The following is a 22,518-nucleotide window of genomic DNA, read 5'->3' on the forward strand; positions in this document are numbered from 1 at the left end:
GGATGGATCAAGGTCATCCCATAAGGAATTTCTCCAGAACGGGGTTCTAACGATGGATGCCTGGGCAGCCCAACTCGCATTCCAATTGTCTTATAGTGACAAAACAGGTCTGAATATCGGGCTGGCCTCATGGGCCATGGACGAGTTTTTCTCTCTGGGGATTTGGCCCAATTCCAAGTGTTTGGGGTCATCCTTTGGATGGTAGGAGTCCTTTCTCTATTTTTTTTTTTTGCCTCATATTTCACACCAAAGATGCAATTCAGAGAAGAACTCTGAATAGGGGTGACTAGACTTCTCGAGCTCTGGTTAAGATTGGGAGACTAGGAGTATGGCAAGACCCATATGCGGGCTTTTGGTCTAGCCCCTGAGAGGCTTTACTTGAGGACAGGGCTCACAATGAGGGTCCCAATATAGGTTTGTATCCATCTCAGCCCTCAAGCATGGCCGGGGCCTCATGGGCCACGCTGGTTTCTCCTACACTGAACGTTGGACGACATGCCAACCACAGGGTTTCTTGCCATGGGGAAGGAGAATTTCTGATTTCTGCATCATGTACATCGCTTGTCAGTGAATGGAGATAAGTTCTAGTTTCTAAAGCCTGAAGACCGAGGTTGGAAAGAGATGACGACCTAAGGCCATGGCATGTCCGATGTGCTCAATGTGCCGCCAGATGTCTGGGTATCGGTCACGATGTCTGGGCTCAGGCTGTGTCAGACAGTGCATTACTGCCCAGGCTGGGCTGTATAATTGGGGTACAGTTGAGTGGCGTGCAGGTGGATCCTCATTTGTGGTTTCTGGGTAGCCCCATAGGGCAACCTTTTTCTTCTGGAGGGCAGGCAGATTGTTGCATTTTGTCTCGAGAATTCCCAAACTGGAGGGTTTGTGGGCCTGGAGTGTGAGGACAGAAGTCTGAAAACACAAGCTAGACTTAGGTTTCAGGGCATGGGCACGGCAGGCACACTCTGCAGAGCTAAATCAAGATCTCAAGCATCTGAAGGCAGGGTGAGGATCAGACGTTGGCTCAGGTTAGCATTTCTGTCCATGATCCCCCTTCATGAAGGGGGAAGGACATCATAAGGCCATGAAAGTTTTCCCTGGATGGAAGTTGAGAGATTCTCCAATCTGCAAGGATTTATTCTCCAGGACATTTGAAACCTGTCAGATGGCTCCAGGATGTACCATATGGAAAGACGCCAGAGCAGGGTTCTAAGGGTGGAGGCCTGGAGATCCGTCCACACATTCTATTATCTCCTAGCAACAAGACAGGTTCGATGTGCTGGCTCTGGGTGAGCAACCGAAGGGGCTGTGTTGAAATGGACTCTCCTGAGGATGGTTCATAAATTGGGTCTGTGTCCATGGAGACCTGGGAATGGGGCAGTATCTCCAGGCACCTGAAGGTTTCTCCCAACTAGAGGTTTTGACACATCTCCAATGAAAAGTTGCTTATGTGGACACGCGATTTGTTTGATTGGTAACTCAGGAAACCCCCATATCATGGTATTGGAAACCAGGCCTCTGAGGAGAGATGCCTGGAAACAAGCACAATAGATCCGATTAGGGTGTACGTGTCTGTACGGTTCTATCTTCTTCTCTGGGGCTATCTGTCTAAGGGTATGAGTGGAGGTCTTTGCTCAGCTTGTGACAGATCGCCCTCGTATGTCCTGGGAGACCTACATTATTGGGATGGCCTCAGGGACATTGGAGGTTTCTCCTAATCTGTATGGTAGTGGCCAATGAAATGGGCAGAATTCTTTTAAAGAGGGCAGGCACCGTCTTGAGTTTTGGCTCCAGGGGACCCAGCCTGGAGAATGTGTGGGCCAGAGCTGTTGGGACAGAAGTCTGAAAACACAAACTCGGCTTAGGTTTGGGGATATAGGTAAGACAGGCCCGATCTACAGACTGTGAGGAGAATTTTTCAGGCTATGAACAAATGGCGTGTGTAAGGCGCTTGCTTGGATGTTTTCTCTGGATTTTGTGTCAACAGTGGCTGTGGAATGTCGGGGTGGCCTCATGGGACATGGACGAGTCTTTCTCTCTGGGGAATTGGCCAGATGCCAAGTGTTTGGGGTCATTCTGTGGATGGAAAGAGTACTTTCTGCGTTTGTTTGTCTTGTTTTGTTTTGTTTACCTCAGGTGTCCCACCAAAGAGGGATAATGCACCAGAGCCCTGAGTAGGGGTGACTAGACATTTGGAGCACTGGTTAAGATGGGGGGGGGACTAGGAACATGGCAAGCCCCGTATGCGGGCTCTTGGTCCAGTCACTGAGAGTCTTTACTTGAGGACAGGGCTCACACTGAGAGTCCCAATGTGTATTTGTGCCCATCGCAGCCCTCAAGCATGGCCGGGGCCTCATGGGCCATGTTAGTTTCTCCTACAATGAATGTTGGACAACATGCCAACCACAAGGTTTCTTGCCATGGGAAAGGAGGAGTTCTGATTTCTGCATCACGTGCTCTGCTTGGCAGTGGGTGGAGATAAGGTCTAGGTTCTGAAGCCTGAAAACCGAGGTTCGGAAGAAATGATGACCTAAGACCATGGTGTGTCTGATGTGCTCAGTGTGCGGCCAGCTGTCTGGGTGTCGTCATGAGGTCCGGGCTCAGTCGGTGCCAGACTGGGCATTACTGCCCAGGCTAGATTGTATAATTAGGGTACAGTCGAGTAGCATGCAGATTGATCCCCATTTGTGGTTTCTGGGTAGCCCCATAGGGGTATGTTTTTCTTCTGGGGTGCAGGCAGATTGCTGCATCGTGTCTCCAGAATTCCCAAACTGGAGGTATTGTGAGCCAGGAGTGTGAGGACGGAAGTCAGAAAACAGAAGCTAGGCTTAGGTTTCGGGGTGAAGACATGGCAGGCACACTCTGCAGAGCTGAATCAAGATCTCACACATCTGAAGTCAGGGCAAGGATCAGACATTTCCTCAGGTTGGAGTTTCTGTCCATGATTTCCCCTACATGAAGGTAGGGGCATCACGAGGCCATGGAGGTTTTCCCACGGTGCGAGTGTTTGATGCTTCAAACCACTAGGATTCCTTCTGTGGGACCTTCGAGACCTTCAAATGGATCAAGAACATCCCATAAGGAACTTCTCCAGAGTGGGTTTCTAAAGATGGGTGCCTGGGAAGCCCATCTCGCATTCCAACTGTCTCCTAGTGACAAGGCCAGTTCGATCGGATGGCTCTGGGGAGCAACCGAGGGGGCTGAGTTGAAATGGACTCTCCTGAGGAGTGCTCATAATGTGGTTTTGTGTCCATGGATACCTTTGAATGGGGCGGTGGCTCAAGGGACCTGAAGGTTTCTCCTAACTAGAGGTTTTGAGACAGCTCCAAAGAGCAAGTTTCCCATGTGGAGACGAGATTTGTTCTGATTGGTACCTCCAGAAAACTCCATATGCTTCTATTGGAAACCAGACTGCTGAGGAGAGATGCCTGGAAACAAAAGCAATGGATCTGATTAGGGCCTAGGTGCCTGTTGGAATGAATGTTCTTCTCTGGGGATATCTGTTTATGGGTCTAGGTGGAGGTCGTTGCTCAGCTTGTGACAGATCCCCCCTGTTTGTCCTGGGTGGCCCACACTATTGGGATGGCCTCAGAGACTTTTTTAGGTTTCTCCTAATCTGTAGGGTTGTGGCCAATGGATTAGGCAGAATTCCCCTGGAGAGGGCAGGCACAGTCCTGAGGTGTGACTCCAGGGACCCCAGCCTGGAGGGTGTGTGGGACAGGACTGTAGGGACAGAAGTCTGAAAAGACAAACTTGGCTTAGGTGGGGACGTATTATTACAGACCCCATATGGAGACGATGAGGAGAATTTGTCAGGCTATGAACAAAGGGCGGGTATGAGGCGCTTGCTAAGGTTTTGTCTCTGGATTGTGTGTCAACGGTGGCTGTGGAAAATTGAGCATGCCTCATGGGCCACTTACAAGTCTTTCTGTCTGTAGATTTGGCCTAATCCCAAGTGTTTGGTACATTCTGTGTATGGGAGTAATGTTTCTGTGGTTTTTTTTTTTTTACCTCAGGTGTCCCACCAAAGAGGGAGTCCAGAGCAGTTCCTGAGTAGGGGTGACTAGACATCTCAACCTCTGGTTAATATTGGGGGTCTAGAGGCTTGGCAAGCCCCATGTACGAGCTCTTGGTCCAGTCACTGAGACTTAACTTGAGGATAGGGCTCATGCTGAGAGTCACAATGTGTGTTTGAGCCCATCGGAATCATCAAGCATGACCGGGGCCTCATGGGCCATGCTGGTTTCTCCTACAATGAACGTTGGACAACATGCCAACCACAAAACTTCTGGCCATGGGGAAGGAAAAGTTCTGATTTCTGCATCACGTTCACCCCTGGGCAGTCAGTGGAGATAAGGTCTAGGTTCTGAAGCCTGAAAACCTAGGCTGGGAAGAGATGACGATCTAAGGCCATGGTGTGTCCGACATGCTCAGTGTGCGGCCAGCTGTCTGGGTGTCTGTTGGGAGGTCCGGGCTCAGACTGTTTCAGACAGGGCATTAGTACCCAGGATAGACTATATAATTGGGGTACAGTCGAGTGACGTGCAGGTTGATCCTCATTTGGCATTTCTGCGTAGCACCATAGGGCAAGCTTTTCTTCTGGAGGGCAAACAGAGTGCTTCATTGTGGCTTCAGAATTCGAAACGTGAGGGCTTGTAGGCCAGGAGTTTGAGGACGGAATTCTGAGAGCACAGGTTAGGCTTAGATTTTAGAGCGAGGGCACGGCAGGCTCACTCTGCATAGCTGAATCGATATCTCGTCTATCTGAAGTCAGGGTGAGGAGCAGACGTTGGCTTAGGTTGGAGTTTTTATCCATGATGTCCCCTACATGAAGGTGGGGGGGCATCATGAGCCCATGCAGGTTTTCCCACGGTGGGGTTGTCTGATGCTCCAAACCGCAAGGTTTCCTTCTTGGGACAGTCAAGACCTGTTGGATGGATCCAGGACGTCCCATAAGGAACTTCTCAAGAGCAGGGTTCTAACGATGGATCCCTGGGCAGCCCAACTCGCATTCCAATTGTCTCCGAGTGACAAAGCAGGTTCATTCTGCTGGCACTGGGGGAACAACTGAGGGGGCTGAATGGAAATGGACTCTGCTGAGGATCGATCATAATGTGGGTTTGTGTCCATGGAGACCTTGGAATGGGACAGTGGCTCCGGTGACCTGAAGGATTCTCCTAACATGAGGTTTTGAGCCAGCTCCAAAGAGTAAGTTTCCCATGTGGAGATGAGATTTGTTCTGATTGGTGCCACAGGAACCCCCATAAGCTGGTATTGGAAACCAGGCATCTGAGGAGAGATGCCTGGAATCCAAACCAATGGATCCAGTTATGGCCTAGGGTCCTGTCTGCTTCGATACACTCCTCTGAGAACATTTGTCTCGGTTCAGAGTAGAGGTCATTGCTAAGCTTCTGTCATATCGCCCCTGTTTGTCCCAGGAGGCCAACATTATTTGGCTGGTCTCCGGGATTTTGGAGGTTTCTCCAAATCTGTAGGGTTGTGACAAATGAAATGGGAAGAATTCCCTTGGAGACGGCAGGCACACTCCTCAGGTGTGGCCCCAGCTGTGAGGCTGTCGGTTGGGAGGTCCGGGCTCAGGCTGTGTCAGACAGGGCATTAGTGCCCGGTATATATACAGTAGACTGTATAATTGGAGTACAGTTGAGTGGCATGCACGGTGAACCTCATTTGGCGTTTCTGGGTAGCCCCATAGGGCAATGTTTCTCTTCTGGAGGGCAGGCAGAGTGCTGCATTGTGGCTCCGGAATTTCCAAACTGGAGGGCTTGTGGGCCAGAAGTGCGAGGAAGGAAATATGAAAACACAAGTTAGGCTTAGATTCTGGGCGAAGGCACGGCAGGCACACTCTGCAGAGCTAAATCCAGATCTCGTGCATCCGAAGTCAGGGCGAGGATCAGGCTTTGACTCAGGGTAAAGTTTCTGTTCAGGATGGCCCCTTCATGAAGGTGGGGGGCATCATGGGGCCATGGAGGTTTTCCCATGGTGGGATTTGTGAGATGCTCCAATCGGCAAGTATTCCTTCTGTGGGACAGCCGAGACCTGTCAGATGACTCCAGGACGTCCCATACGGAACGACACCAGAGCAGGGTTTTAAGGATGGATGCTTGGAGATCCCACCTCACATTTCAATTGTCTCCTAGTGACAAGGCAGGTTCGATCTGCTGGCTCTGGGGGAGCAACCGAGCTACTGAGTTGAAATGGGCTTTCCTGAGGAGGGGTCATAAAGTGGGTTTGTGTTCATGGAGACCTTGGAATGGGGCGATGGCTCCAGGGAACTGAAGTAGATTTTAACTAGAGGTTTTGAGTCAGCTCCAAAGTGCAAATTTCCCATGTGGAGACCAGATTTGTTCTGATTGGAACCTCTGGAAACCCCCATATGCTGCTATTGGAAACCAGGTCTCTGAGGAGAGATGCCTGGAAACAAAAGCAATGGATCTGATTAGGGCCTAGGTGCCTGTCCGGTTCAGTCTTCTTCTCTGGGGATATCTGTCTGCAGGTCTGAATGGATGTAGTTTCTCAGCTTCTGACAGATAATCCCTGTTCGTTATGGGCGGCCTACACTATTGGGATGGCTTCGGGGACGTTTTAGGTTTCTCCTAATCTGTAGGGTTGTGGCCAATGGAATGGGCAGAATTCCCCTGGAGAGGGCAGGCACAGTCCTGAGGTGTGGCTCCAGGGCCACCATCCTGGAGGTTGTGTGGGCCAAGATGGTGGGGTCAGAAATTTGAAAACACAACCTCGGCTTAGGACTGGGGACTATGTATGACAGGCCTGATCTACAGCCCAAGAGGAGAATTTTTTGGGCTATGAACAAAGGGCTAGTGTGAGGGGCTTGCTCAGGATTTTGTCTCTGGGTTTTGTGTTAGTGGTGGCCGTGGAATGTCGGGCTGGCCTCATGGGCGATGGAAGAGTCTTTCTCTCTGGGATTTTGGCCTGATCCCAAGTGTTTGGGGTCAGTCTGTGGATGGCAGGAGTCTTTTTTTTTTTTTTTTTTTTTTTTTTTTTTTTTTTTTTTACTTCAGGTGTCCCACCGAAGAGGAATTCCAGAGCAGAGCACTTAGTAGGGGTGACTAGGCATTTTGAGCTCGGGTTAAGATGGGGGGACTAGGGGCATGGCAAGCCCCATATCTGAGCTCTTGGTCCAGTCACTGAGAGGCTTTACTTGAGGTTAGGGCTGACGCTGAGGGTCTCAATGTGTGTTTGTGCCCATGGCAGCCCTGAAGCATGGGCTGGTGCTCATGGGCCACGCTGTTTTCTCCTACACTGAATGTTGGACATCATGCCAACCACACAGTTTCTGGCCATGGGGAACGAGGAGTTATGATTCTGCATCACATTCAATGCAGGGCCGTGATTGGAGAAAAGTTCTAGGTTCTGATGCCTGGGAACCGAATTTGGGAATAGATGACGATTTATGGCCATGGCGGGTCCGATGTGCACAGTGTGCGGCCAGCTGTCTGAGTGTAGGTCGCGAATTACAGGCTCAGGCTGTGTCAGACAGGACATTAGTACCCAGACTAGACTGTATAATTGGGGTATAGTCGAGTGGCATGCAGGTTGATCCTCATTTGGGGTTTCTGGTTAGCCCCATAGGACAACATTTTTCTTCTGGAGGGCAGGCAGAGTGCTGCATTGTGGCTCTGGAATGCCATACTGGAGGGCCTGTGGGCCAGGAGTGTGAGAAAGTAAGTCTAAGAACACAAGCTAGACTTAGGTTTTGAGGTGAGGGCACAGCAGGCACACTCTGAAGAGCTGAATTGAGACCTCGTGCATCTGAAGTCAGGGTGAGGATCATACATTGGCTCATGTTGGAGTTTCTGTCCATGATGGCCCCTTCATGGAGCGGGGGTGGGGGCATCAGGAGGCCATTGAGGTTTTCCCATGATGGGTATTGTGAGATGCTCCAAACCGCAAAGATTCCTTCTGTGGTACAACTGAGAACTGTTGGATGGCTCCAGGACGTCCCATAGGAAACGTCTCCATGGCAGTGTTCTAAGGATGGATGCCTGGGCAGAACGCCTCATATTCCAATTGTCTCCTAGAAAAAAGATATTTTCGATCTGCTGGGTCTGGGGGAGCAACTGAGGGGGGTGAGTCAAAATGGAATCTCCTGCGGATAGGTCCTAATGTGGGTTTGTGTCCAAGGAGACCTTGAAATTGGGCAGTGGCACCGGGGCCCTGAAGGATTCTCCTAACTGGAGGTTTTGACACAGCTCCAAAGAGCACGTTTAACTTGTGGAGACGACATTTGTTCTGATCGGTGCCTCAGGAAACCCCAAATGCTGGTATTGGAAACCGACCTCTGGAGAGAGATGACTGGAAACCAAAGCAATGGATCTGATTAGGGCCTAGGGGCATGTCGGGATCAATGTTTTTCTCTGGGGATATCTGCCTACGAATCTGAGTGGATGTAGTTGTTCAGCTGGTGGCAGATCACCCCTGTTTGTCCCAGGCAACCTGCACCATTGGGATAACTTTGAGGATTTTGGAGGTTCCTCTAATTTGTACAGTTGTGTTCAATAGAATGGGCAGAATTCCTTTGGGGCAGGCAGGCACAGTCCTGAGTTGTGGCTCCAGAGACCCCAGCCTGGAGGGTGTGTAGGCCAGGGTTGTGGTGACAGAAGAAGACTGAAAACACAAACTCAGATTAGGTTTGGGAATGGAGGTATGGCAGGCCCGATCTACAGAACTTGAGGAGAACACTTCAGGATATGAACAAAGAGCGAGTGTGAGGCGCTTGCTGAGGCTTTTGTCTGGATTTTGGATCAACCATAGCCATTGAATGTCGTGGTGGCTTAATTGGCCATGGGCATGTATCCCTCTCTGGTGATTTGGCCCAATCCCAAGTTAGGGTCATTCTTTAGGAAGGGAGGAGCCTTTCTGTTTTTGTTTGTTTGTTTGTTTGTTTGTTTTACCTCAAGTGTCCCACCAAAAGACAGATTCCAGAGAGCCCAGGGCAGAGGCGACTCAACAACCTGACCTATGGTTTAGAATGGGGGCCTAGGGGCATGGCAAGCCCTATATGCTGGCTCTTGGTTCAGCCACTGAGAGGCCTTACTTGAGGACAGGGCTCACACTGAGAGTCACAATGCGAGTTTGTGCCCAACCTAGTCCTCAAGCATGGATGACGCCTCATGGGCCACGCTGGTTTCTCCTACTTGAAAAACATTCAACAACATGCCAACAACATGGTTTCTTGCCATACGGAAGGAGGAGTTCTGATTTCTGCATCATGTTCAAACCTGGGCAGTGACTGGAGATACGGTCTAGGTTCTGAAGGCTGAAAATCGAGGTTGGGAAGAGATGACGACTTAAGGCCATGGTCAGGTCCGATGTGCTCAATGTGCGGCCAGCTCTGTGGGAGTCGGTCCGGAGGTCCGGACTCAGTTTGTGTCAGATAGGTCATTAGTGCCAAGCGTAGACTGTATAATTGGGGTATAGTCGAGTGGCGTGTAGGTTGATCCTCATTTGCAGTTTCTGGGTAGTCCCATAGGGCAATGTTTTTCTTCTGGGGGGCAGGCAGAATGCTGCATTGTGCCTCCGGAATTCCCAAACTGGAGGGCTTGTGGGCCAGGAGTGTGAGGACGGAAGTCTGAGAACACAAGTTAGGCTTAGGTTTCGGGGTGAAGGCAAGGCAGGCACATTCTGCAGAGCTGAATCAAGGTCTCGTGCATCTGAACTCAGGGCTTGGATCAGTCTTTGGCTCAGGTTGGAGTTTCTGTCCATGATGGCCTCTTCATGAAGGGGGAGGTTCTCAAGAGGGCATGTAGGTATTCCCACGATGGGATTTGTGAGATGCTCCAAACCGTAAGGATTCCTTCTAGAGGACCCTCGAGAACTGTTGGATGGCTGCTGGAGGTCCCATACGGAAGGACTCCAGAGCAGGATTCTAAGGATGGATGTGTGCCGCCTCACATTCCAATTATTACCTAGTGACAAGGCAGGTTTGATCTGCTGGCTTTGGGGGAGCATCTGAGGGGGCTAAGTTGAAGTGGACTCTCCTGAGGATGGGTTATATTGCGCGTTTGTGTCCATGGAGACCTTGGAATGGGGCGGTGGATCCAGGGCCCTGAAGGATTTTCCCAACCAGAGGTTTTGACAGAGCTCCAAAGATTACGTTTCTAATGTGGAGACGAGATTTGTTCTGATGAGTGCCTCAGGAATCCTCCATATGCTGGTATTGGAAAACCAGGCCTCTGAGGAGTGATGTCTGGAAACCAAAGCAATGAATCTGATTAGGGCCTAGGGGTCTGTCCGGTTCAATCTGATTATCTGGGGCCATCAGTCTACAAGTCATATTGGAGGTAGCTGCTCAGCGTGTGTCACATGACCCCTTTTTGTCAGATCGCCCTTGTTTGTCCCGGGCTGCCTACACTATTGGGATGGACTCAGGGTCTTTGGAGGTTTCTCTTAATCTGTATCGTTGTGGCCAATGGAATGGGGAGAATTCCCTTGGAGAGGGCAGGCACAGTCCTGAAGTGGGGCTCCAGGGGCCCCAGCCTAGAGGGTGTGTTGGCCAGGGATGTGAGGACAGAAGTCTGAGAACACAAATTTGGCTTAGGTTTGGGGACTTAGGTATGGCAGGCACAGTCTATAAACCTTGAGGAGAACTCTTGGGGATATGAACAAAGGGCGAGTGTGAGGCGCTTGCTCAAACTTTTGTCACTGGATTTTGTGTCAACCATGGCTGTGTAATGTCGGAGTGGCCTCATGGCCATGGAAAAGTTTCCCTATTAGGGATTTGGCCCACCCCAAGAGTTTGCGTTCATTCTGTGGGATGGGAGGAGTAATTTCTTGTTTTTTGTTTGTTTGTTTGTTCGTTCGTTTGTTTGTTTGTTTGACCTCAGGTGTTCCACCAAAAGAGGGATTCCAGAGCAGAGCCCTGGAGAGGGGCAACTGGACAACCCGACCTCTGGTTAAGAATTGGGGCCTAGGGACACCTGGGTGGCTCAGTTGGTTAAGCAGCTGCCTTCGGCTCAGGTCATGATCCCAGCGTCCTGGGATCGAGTCCCACATCGGGCTTCTTGCTCGGCAGGGAGCCTGCTTCTCCCTCTGCCTCTGCCTGCCATTCTGTCTGCCTGTGCTCACTCTCCCCCCCCTCTGATAAATAAATAAAATCTTTAAAAAAAAAAAAGAATTGGGGCCTAGAAGCTTGCAACGCCCCATATGCTGGCTCTTGGTCCAGCCACTGAGAGGTCTTACTTGAGGACAGGGCTCACGCTGAGGGTCACAATGCGTGTTTGTGCCGAATGCGGCCCTTAAGCATGGGTGGGGCCAAGTAGGCACGCTGGTTTCACCTACACTGAACATTGGACAACATGCCAACCACAAGGTTTCTTTCCACGGAGAAGGAGGAGTTCTGATTTCGGCATCACGTTCACCCCTGGGCAATGATTGGAGATAAGATGTGAGTTCTGAAGCCTGAAAACAGAGGTTAGGAAGAGATGACGAACTAAGGCCATTGTGGGTCCAATATGCTCAGTGTGAGGCCAGCTCTGGGTGTCTGTTGGAAGGTCCAGGCTCAGGCTATGTCAGACAGGGCATTACTGCCCAGTGTAGACTGTATATTTGGGGTGCAGCCGAGTTGCGTGCAGGTTGATCCTCATTTGGGGTTTCTGGGTAGCCCCATAGGGCAATGTTTTTCTTCTGGAGGGCAGGCAGAGTGCTGCATTGTGGCTCTGGAATTCCCAAATTGGAGGGTGTGTGTTCCAGGAGTGTGAGAACGGAAGTCTGAGAATACAAGCTAGGCTTAGATTTCGGGGCGTGTGCACGGCAGGCACACTCTTCAGATCTGAATTGAGATCTCATGCATCTGAAGTCCGGGCAAGGATCAGACGTTGGCTCAGGTTGGAGTTTCTTTCCATGATGGCTCATTCATGAAGGTGGGGGGGGGCATCATGAGGCCATGGAGGTTTTCCCACAATGAGAGTTTTGAGATACTCCAAAACGGAAGAATTGCTTCTTAGGGACAGCTGTGACCTGTTGGATGGCTCCAGGACTTCCCATACTGAATTACTCCAGAGTAGGGCTCTACAGATGGATGCCTGTGCAGCCTGCCTCAAATTCCAATAGTCTCCTAGCGACAAGACAGGTTAGATCTGCTGTCTCTAGGAGAGCACCCAAGGGCGCTGAGTTGAAATACATTCTCCTGTGGATGGGTCTTAATGTCGGTTTGTGTCCATGGAGACCTTGGAATGAGGCGGTGGCACTGGGGCCCTGAAGGATTCTCCTAACTGGAGGTTTTGACACAGCTCCAAAGAGCAAGTTTCCCATGTGGAGAAGATATTTGTTCTGATTGATGCCTCAAGAAACCCCCATATGCTGGTATTGGTAACCAGGTCTCTGAGGTTCTGACACAGCTCCAACGAGCAAGTTTCCGATGTGGAGACGAGATTTGCTCTGAGGGGGGCCTCTGGAAACCCCCATAGGCTGGTATTGGAAACCAGGCCTCTGAGTAGAAATGCCTGGAATTCAAAGCAATGAATCTGATTAGGGACTAGGGGCCTGTCCGGTTCAATCTTCTTCTCTGGGCACATCTGTCTCCAGGTCTGTGTGGAGCTAGTTGCTCAGCTGGTGACAGATGGCCCCTGTTTGTCCCGGGTGGCCTACAATAATGGGATGGCCCCGGGGACTTTGGAGATTTCTCCTAATTTGTACGGTTTTATGCCAATGGAATGTGAAGAATTCCCTTTGAGAGTGCAGGCACAGTCCTGAGGTGTGGCTATAGGCGATGTGACAGGACCCTAGGTCCTAATCGGATCCATTGCTTTGGTTTCCAGGCATCTCTCCTCAGAGGCCTGGTTTCCAATACCAGCTTATGGGGGTTTCCTGAGGCACCAATCAGAGCAAATCTCGTCTCCACATGGGAAACTTGGTCTTTGGAGCTGTGTCAAAACCTCTAGCTAGGAGAATCCTTCAGGGCCACGGTGCCGCCCCATTCCAAGGTCTCCATGGACACAAACCCACATTATGACCATTCTGCAAGAGAGTACATTTCAACTAAGGGCCCAGTTGCTCCCCCAGAGCCAGCATATCGAACCTGCCTTGTCATTAGGAGTCAGTTGGAATGCGAGGCATGCTCTCCAGTGATCCATCCTTAGAACACTGCTCTGTAGAAGTTCCTTATGGACTTCCTGGATCCATCAAACAGGTCTCAACTATCCCGCAGAAGGAATCCTTGTGGTTTGGAGGATCACACATTCCTACCCTGGGAAAACCTCCAGGGCCTCGTGATGCCTCCCCACACACCTTCATGAAGGACCATCTTGGGCAGAAACTCCAAACGGAGCCAACATCTGATCCTTGCCCTGACGTTAGATGCAAGAGATCTCGATTCAACTCTGCAGAGTGAGCCTGCCGTGCCCTTGTCCGAAACATAAGCTTAGCTTGTGTTCTCAGATTTCCATCCTCACACTCATGGCCCACAAGCTCTCCAGTCTGGGAATTCTGGAGACACAGTGTAGCACTCTGCCTGCCCTCCAGAAGTAAAACGTTGCCTTATGGGGCTACCCAGAAACCCCAAATGAGGATCAACATGCACAACACTTGAATGTACCCCAATTATACAGTCTACCCTGGGCACTAATGCCCTGTCTGACAAAGCCTGAGCCCAGATCTGGGGACAGACACCCAGACAGCTGGCTGCACACTGAGGACATCGGACCCGCCATGGCCTGGGTCGTCATCTCTTCCCCTCCTCGGTTTTCGGGATTCAGAATCTAGACCTTATCTCCACTCACTGCCCAGGGGTGAACGTGATGCAAAAATCTGAACTCTTTCTTCCCCATGGCAAGAAACCTTGTGGTTGGCATGTTGTCCAATGTTCAGTGTAGGAGAAACCAGCGTGGCCAATGAGGCCCTGCCCATACTTGAGGACCGTGATGGGCACAAACACACATTGGGACCCTCAGTGTGAGCCCTGTCCTCAAGTAAAGCCTCTCAGTGGCTTGGCCAAGAGCAAGCGTATGGGGCTTGCAAGGACCCTAGTCCCCTAATCGTAACCAGAGTTCGAGATGTCTAGAAACCCCTACTCAGGGCTCTGCTCTGTTACCCGTCTTTGGGGGCACCTGAGGTTAAAAAAAAAAAAACGGAACAAAACAAAACAAAACAGAAAGGACTCCTCCCATCCACAGAATACCCCAACCACTTGGGATTGGTCCAAATCTGCAGAGAGAAAGACTCATACGTGGCCCATGAGGCCACCCCAATATTCCAAGGCCACCATTGACACAAAGTTCAGAGACAAAAGCCTGATCAAGCGTCTCACACTCGCCCTTTGTTTGTAGCCCGAAAAATTCTCATGGTCTGTAGATTGGGCCTGCCATACCTACATCCCCAAAACTAAGCCAAGTTTGTGTTTTCAGACTTCTGTCCCAACATCCCTGTCCCACACACTTTCCAGGCTGGGTGTGTGGAGCCACACCAGGAGCCCCTGGAGCCACACCTCAGGACTGTGCCTGCCCTCTCCAAGGGAATCCTGCCAATTGCATTGACCACAACCCTACAGATTAGGAGAAACCTCCAAAGTCCCTGAGGCCATCCCAATAGTGTAGACCACGCAGGACAAACAGAGACGATGTGACAAGCTGAACAACTACCTCCACTCAGACCCATAGACAGATATCCCCAAAGAAGATTGAACCGGACAGGCACCAAGGCCCTAATCAGATCCATTGCTTTTCTTTCCTGACATCTCTCCTCAGAGACCTGGTTTCCAATACGAGCATATAGTGCATTCCTGAGGTACCAATCAGAACAAATCTCGTCTCCACATGGGAAACTTGTCCTTTGGAGCTGTGTCAAAACCTCCAGTTAGGACAAATATTCAGGTCCCTGGAGCCACTGCCCCATTCCAGGTTCTCCATGGAGACAATCCCACATTATGACCCATCCTCAGGAGAGTCCATTTCAACTCAACCCCCTCGGTTACTCCCCCAAAGCCAGCAGATCGAACCTGCTTGTCTGTAGGAGACAATTGGAATGGGAGGCAGGTTAGTCAGGCATCATCCTTAGACCCCTGCTCTGGCATTGTTCTGTATGGGACGTCCTGGAGCCACCCAACAGGTCTCAACTGTCCCGCAGAAGGAGTCCTTGTGGATTGAATCATCTCACAACTCCCATAATGGGAAAACTTCCATGGCCACATAATGCCCCCCATCTTCATGAAGGTGGATCATGGACAGAAACTCCAACATGAGCCAACATCTGATCCCTTCACCTTGACTTCAAATGCACGAGATCTCAATTCAGCTCTTCAGAGTGTGTCTGCCGTGCCCTCGCCCCAACACATAAGCCTAGCTTCTCTTCTCAGACTTCCGTCCTCACTCTCCTGGACCACACACCCTCCAGTTTGGGAATTCCGGAGCCACAATGTGGCACTCCGCCTGTCCTCTGGAAGATAAACGTACACTTCTGGGGCTACCCAGAAATGCCAAATAAGGATCCACCTGCATGAAACTCGACTGTACCCCAATTATACAGTCTACCCTGGGCCCTAATGCCCTGTCTGGCACAACCTGAGCCTGGACCTCTAGACCGCTCCCCAGACAGCTGGGACCACACCTCAGGACTGTGCCTGCCCTCTACAAGGGAATTCTGCCTATTCCAATGGCCACAACCCTACAGACTCGGAGAAACCTCCAAAGTCCCCGAGACCATCCCAGTAGTGTAGGCAGCCCAGGAATAATAGGGGCGATCTGACACAAGCTGAGCAACGACCTCCACTCAGAACCATGCACAGATGCACCCAGAGAAGACTGAAGCATACAGGTCCCTAGGCACAAATCGGATACATTGCTTTGGATTCCAGGTATCTCTCCTCAGATGCCTGGTTTCTAATACCAGCTTATGGGGGTTCCTGAGGCACCAGTCAGAACAAATCTCATCTCCAAATGGGAATCTTGCTCTTGGGAATTGTGTCAAAACCTCCAGTTAGAAGAATCCTTCAGGGTCCCAGAGCCACTGCACCATTCGAAGGTCTCCATGGACACAGACCCACATTATGACCCATCCTCAGGAGAGTCTATTTCAACTCAGCAACTTCGGTTGCTCCCCCAAAATTGCAGATCGATCCTGCCTTGTAGCTAGGAGAAATTTGGAATGCGAGGTGGGCTGCCCAGGCACCCATCATCAGAACCCTGCTCTGTAGAAGTTCCTTATGGGACGTCATGGATCCATCCAACAAGTCTCGACTGTTCTGCAGATGGAATCCCTGCGATTTGGAGCATCACACACTTGCACCATGGGAAAACCTACATGGCCTCGTGATTTCCCCCTACCTTCATAAAGAGGCCAAGAGACAGCCCTGAACAGTCAGTTTGATTCTCGATGCTTGGCACGAAATAAAGCTTTGCTTGACCTTCGCTTTGTATCAGTCCTGCTTCTTTGATTATGGACCCTAACAAACCAATTTGCAGGTTTTCCAGGAAAGGACTGGGGAGAGATGCCTGAATAACAAGGATGGGTAGAGATGATGGACTTGAGACATTACCTGTCTCACATGCTGGGTATGGGCCCCACTCTGGGAGGAGGGCACTAAGTCGGGGCTCAGCCTCTGACAGAAAAAGAACTAGTGGCCAAAGCAGCCTATAAATTGGGGTTCCCTCGAGGGCCAAGCAGATTGATCCTCAAGTGGGGTTTTAGGACAGACTCACCAGGCACTTCTTCTTTCTATGGGGATGGCAGAATGCTGTGAAGTGGCTGGAATATTCACTTGACTTCACATGGAATTTCTTGCTGATGGGTCTCAATGCTAGTTTGTTACCAGGGAGATCTTAGAATGTGCTGGTGGCTAAGGGGCCATGCAGGATTCTCGCACCTTGAGGGATTGACACAGGTCGAAAGGAACAGTTTCATTCTAGGGACAGGATATATTCTGTTGTGTGGCTCAGGGAACACATGTTGTATCCTAACTTGGTATTCCTCTGAGGACAGATGCCTGAAAACCTAATCTAGGGTTCCAGTGAGGTCCTAGGGGCATGTCAGTTTCAATATTCTGACTCAGGACCATTGACTTGGGTTTCTGCCTTGATGGAGGTGATCAGGGTGTTTTAGACATGCATTTGCATCCAGACCGGCCTACAATATTGGGATGGGCTCAGGGGCCTTGCAGGTTTCTCCTAAACTGGAGGGTTTGGGCATATGAGATGCCAACAGTTTCCTTGGGGTTGGACGGCACAGGCCTCTGGTATGGCTTAAGAGACCCCATCCTGGAGGGCATGTGAGCCATGGTTTAGGGAGAGAAGTCTGCAAATATGAACTCAGGTTAGGGTTAGTGGTGAGGTGATTGCAGGCCCAATGCAAAGAACTGGAGGACAAAAGATCAGGAACTGTAATTAGGGTGACTCGAAAGTGGTAGTACAGGCTTTAATATCTGGATTGTGTGTCCAGGATGGCCTCGGAATGCAGGTGTGGTCTCATGGGTCCATGAGAGATTTTTCCTCTCTAAGGATCCCAGTTGCTCCCAATACTTTGGTGGCTTTTTCGTGGAAGGGAAGAGTAATGGTTTCCAACTTAGGGGTGCCCCAAAATAGGGATTCCAAAGAGGGACTCTGGGTCTGGGCGCTTGGAAAATCCCACCAAGGGTTAGTATTTGGTCCTAGGGGTGTACCAGGCCTTCAATGCCCGATACTGGTGCTGGAACTGAGAAGGTTGGCTTGAAAGCATGCTCAAGCTGAGTGTCACAATGCCTGTTTGTGCCCATGGCGGCCCTCATAGTGGGCGTGGTCTCATTGGCCATGCAGGTGGCTCCCCCTCTGAGGGTTGGAAACCCATCCCAAAAGCCACGTTTCCTGCCTTGGGGAAATAGGAGTTCTCTATTGTGCTTCAGGTTCCCCCATTGGCAGGGATTTCAGCAAAGGTCTTGGGACAGATGCCTGAATACTAAGGATGGGTAGAGATGACAGACCTGGGACATGGACTGTCTAACATGCTGGATATGGGTCCGGTTCTCTGAGTGACTGACAGGAGGTCGTGGCTCAGGCTCTGTCAGACACAGAACTAATGGTCAGGGTAGCCTGTAAATCGAGGCAGCCTATAAATCCCTTGAGGGCTGAGCAGATTGAACCTCATGTGGGATTTCCCGGCAATCTCACCAGGCACTACTTCTTTATATGGGGAAGGTAGTATGCTGCATTGTAGCTCCAGAATTCCCTATCAAGAGGGCTTGGCGACCAGTAGGGTGAGGGTTGAATTTTAAACATACTCTACGGTTAATTCAGTGCCAAAAAAGGCAGTTCCAATGTGCAGCAGCTGATCTGAGATATCCAGCACCTGAGTAAGGGCAGATGTCAGATGTTTGCTCCCACTGAAGTTTATGTCTATGATGACCAACAAATGGAGGGGTGGCATCAAATGGCCATGGAGCATTTCCAAACCTGAGACTTCTGAGATGCTCCAAAGAGCAACATTTCCTTCTACTGGACAGGTGGAGACTGGTTTGTTTGCTCCACGGTCCTCCATGTGGAAAGTTTGGGTAGCAGAGCTCTACCACATGGATGCCTTTAATGCATACCTCCATTGACCATTGCAGCAGAGGAACATGGTAGGTTCATTCTGATGGCTCTAGGGCGAGTACCAAGGCCTTGAGTTGAGAGGTAATCGCTTGCAGATGGGTCAAAATGCTCTTTTGTTACCAGGGAGATCTTAGAATGTGCTGGTGGCTAAGGGGCCGTGCAGGATTCTCCCACCTAGAGAGTTTGACACAGGTCTAAGAGCATGGTTTCCTTATGGGCATAGGAGATGTTGTGTTGTGTGGCTCAGGGATCACATGTTGTATCATACATTGGTATTCTAGAACAGACATCTGAGGACTGATGCCGGAAAACCTAATCTAGGGTTCCAATGAGGTCCTTGGAGCATGTCAGGTTCAATCTTCTTACTCAGGACCATTGACTCTGGTGTCTGCCTGGATGGAGGTGATCAGGGTGTTTCAGACTGTGCATTTGCATCCTGAGCGGCCTCCAGTATTGGGGTGGGCTCAGTGGCCTTGCAGGTTTCTCCTGATCTGGAGGGTTTGGGCAACTGTGACAGGAAAATTTTCCTTGGGAATGGCAGGCACAGTCCTGTGGTATGGATCCAGAGACCCAATCCTAGAGGGCATGTGAGGCCTGGTTTTGGTAGATAATTCTGCAAACAGAAACTCAGGTTACGGTTAGTGGTGAGGTGATCTCATGCCCAAGCATGAACCTGGAGGACAGCTCATCAGGAACTGTAATTACGGTGACTCAAAGGCGGTAGCACAGGCTTTTCTACCTGGATTGTGGGCCCAGGATGGCTCGGAATGCAGGTGTGGTCTCATGTATCCATGGGAGATTTTTCATCTTTAAGGATGCCAGCGGTTCCCAATACTTTGTTGGCTTTTTCAGGGAAAGGAAGAGTGCTGCTTTCCATCTTAGGGGTGTCCCAAAACAGGGATTCCAGAGATGGACTCTGGGTTGGCATATGCAAAATCCCACGAAGTGTTAGGATTCGGGCCTAGGGGCGTACCAGTCCTTCAAAACTAAATAATGGTGGTGCAACTAAGAGGGCTGGCTTGAAAGCATGCTCAGGCTGAGGGTCTACATGCCTGTTTGTGCCCAGGGGGGCCCCCCAAGAGTGGGCGTGGTCTCATTGACCATGCAGCTGGCTCCTACTCTGAGGGTTGGAAACCCATCCCAAAAGCCATGTTTCCTGCCTTGGGGAAATAGGAGTTCTCTATTGTGCCCAAGGTTCCCCTATTGGCAGGGATTCCAGCACAGATCTGGGTACAGATGCCTGAATACAAGGATGGGTAGGGAGGACAGACATTGGCCATGGCCGGTCTTACATGCTTGATATGGGCCCAACTTTCTGGGTGGCTGAAACGAGGTCGGGGCTCAGGCTCTCTCAGACACAGCACTAGTGGCCAGTGAACCTATAAATCAGGGTTCCCTCAAGGGTCACGCAGACAGATCCTCATGTGGGATTTCCTGGCAGTCTCTCAGGCACTTCTTTCTATCGGGAATGCCGAATGCTGCATGTTGGCTCCAGAATTCCCTATCAAGGGCATGGTGAAGAGTAGGGTGAGAATGGAATTGTAAATGGAAGACACGGTTAAATTCAGTGTCAGGCCAAAGACAGTTCTAATGTGCATCGTTTTATTTGAGATATCCAGCATGTGAGAAAGGGTGGATGTCACATGTTTGCTTGCACTGGAATTTGTCTCTATCATGAGCAACAAATGGAAAGGTGTCGTAAAGAGGCCCTGGAGGATTTCCCAAACTGAGGCTTTTGAGATGCTCCAAACACAAGGTTTCCATCTACTGGACAGGTGGAGTCTGATTTGATTGCTCCAGTGTCCCCCATATGAAAATTTTGGGCAGCAGAGCTCTGCCGCATGGATGCCTGGAAAGCACATCTCCATGGACCATGCAGCTTAGGAGCATATCAGGTTTATTCTGGTGGCTCTGTGACGAAGTACCAAGGACTTGAGTTGACATGGAATCTCTAACAAAGGGATCACCATGCTGGTTTGTTACAAGGGAGATCTTAGAATATGTTGGTGGCTAAGGTGCCATGCAGGATTCTCCTACCCTGAGGCTTTGACACAGGTCCAAGAGCACAGTTTCCTTTTAGGGGCATGAGTTTTTATGTTGTGTAGCTCAGGGACCACATATTGTATTATAATTTTTTATTCCAGAACAGGCCTCTGAGGACAGATGCCTGAAAACCTAATTGGAGTTCCAATGAGTTACTAGGGGTGTGTCAGGTTCAATCTTCAGACTCAGAAACATTGGCTTGGATGTCTGTCTGGATGTAGGAAATCAGGGTGTTTCAGACTGCACATTTGTGTCCAGAGCAGCCTCCAATATTGGGGTGGGCTCAGGGGCTTTGCAGGTTTCTCCTAATCTGGAGGGTTTGTGCAATTGTGATGGCCAAAATTTCCTTGGGGATGGAGACACAGTCCTGTGGTGTGGCTCCAGAGACCAGATCCTGGAGGGCATGTGAGCCATGGTTTTGAGTGAGAAGTCTGCCAACACAAAATTGGGTTAGGGTTAGAGGCGATGTGATCACAAGCCCAGTGCATAGACCTGGAGGACAGATTGTCAGGAATTGTAATTGGGGTGACTCTAGGCAGTAGATCAGGCTTTTATATCTGGATGGTGTATCCTCAAAGGCCTCGGAATGCAGGTGTTGTCTCATGAATCCATGAGAGATATTTCCTCTCAAAGGATCCTGGCAGTTCCCGATAGTATGGTGGCTTTTTCCGGAAAGGGAAGAGTGCCGATTTCCATCTTAAGGGTGTCCCAAAACAGGGATTCCAGAGAGGGGCTCTGTGTCTGTGCACCTGGGTAATCCAACCAAGGTTTAGGATTTGGTCCTAGGGGCGCCCAAGGCCTGCAATGTGGTATCCTGGTGGTGTAACTGAGAGGGCTTGCTTGAAAGCATGCTCAGTTTTAGGGTCACAAAGGTCACCCAGGAGGGTGAGGATGGAATGATAAACACAAAATACAGTACAATCCAGTGCCAATCAGAAGGCTGATTTGAGCTATCCAGCACCTGAGTAAGGGCGGATGTCAGATGTTTGCTCACACTGTAGTTTGTGTCAATGATGACCGACAAATGAAGGGATGGCACAAGATGCCATGAAGGATCTCCCATGCTGTGACTTGTGAGATGCTCCAAACAGCAAGGTTTCCTTTTACTGGACATGGGGATTTTGGTTTGTTTGCTCCAGGGCCCCCCATATGGAACGTTAGGGTAGTAGAGCTTTCCCGTATGGATGCCTGGAAAGCACAACTCCATTGACCACTGAAGATGAGGATCATGGCAAGTTCGATCTGGTGGCTCTGGGTTAAAGTTCCTTCTGGCCTGAGTTGACATGGAGTTTCATGCTGTTGGATCACAATGCTGGTTTGTGTCCAGGGAGATGTTAGAATGTTGCGGTGGTCAGGGGCCCATGCATGATTCTCCTACATGAGTCTTGAACAAAGATACCAAGAGCAAGGTATCCCTTCTGGGGGGCTTGTGAGATGCTCTGAATAGCAAGGTTTCCTTATACTGGAACACGGGAGTCTAGTTTGTTTGCTCCAGTGTCCCCCATATGGAAAGTTTGGGTGGAGAGCTCTCCCACATGGATGCCTGAAAAGCAAAACTCCATTGACCACTGCAGCCAAGGAACATGGCAGGTTCGATCTAGTGTCTTGGGGTGAAGTTCCAAGTGGCCTGAATTGACATGGAGTTTCATGCTGTTGGATCACAATGCTGGTTTGTATGCAGGGAGACGTTAGAATGTTGGGGTGGTCAGGGACCATGCAAGATTGTCCTACACTGAGACATGGACACAGATACCAAGAGCAAGGTATCCTTCTGGGGACAACAGGGGTTCTGTTGTGTGGCTCAGGGACCACATGTTGGAATATAAGCTGGTATTGGGGAACAGCCCACTGGGGACTGGCACCTAAACATCTAAACTAGGGTATCGATGAAGTTCTGTAGTCATGGCAGGTTCAAACTTCTGATTCAGTGCCTTTGACTTGGATGTCT

The sequence above is a fragment of the Neovison vison genome, chromosome 7 (genome assembly GCF_020171115.1).
Source record: "Neovison vison isolate M4711 chromosome 7, ASM_NN_V1, whole genome shotgun sequence".
NCBI lineage: Eukaryota > Metazoa > Chordata > Mammalia > Carnivora > Mustelidae > Neogale > Neogale vison.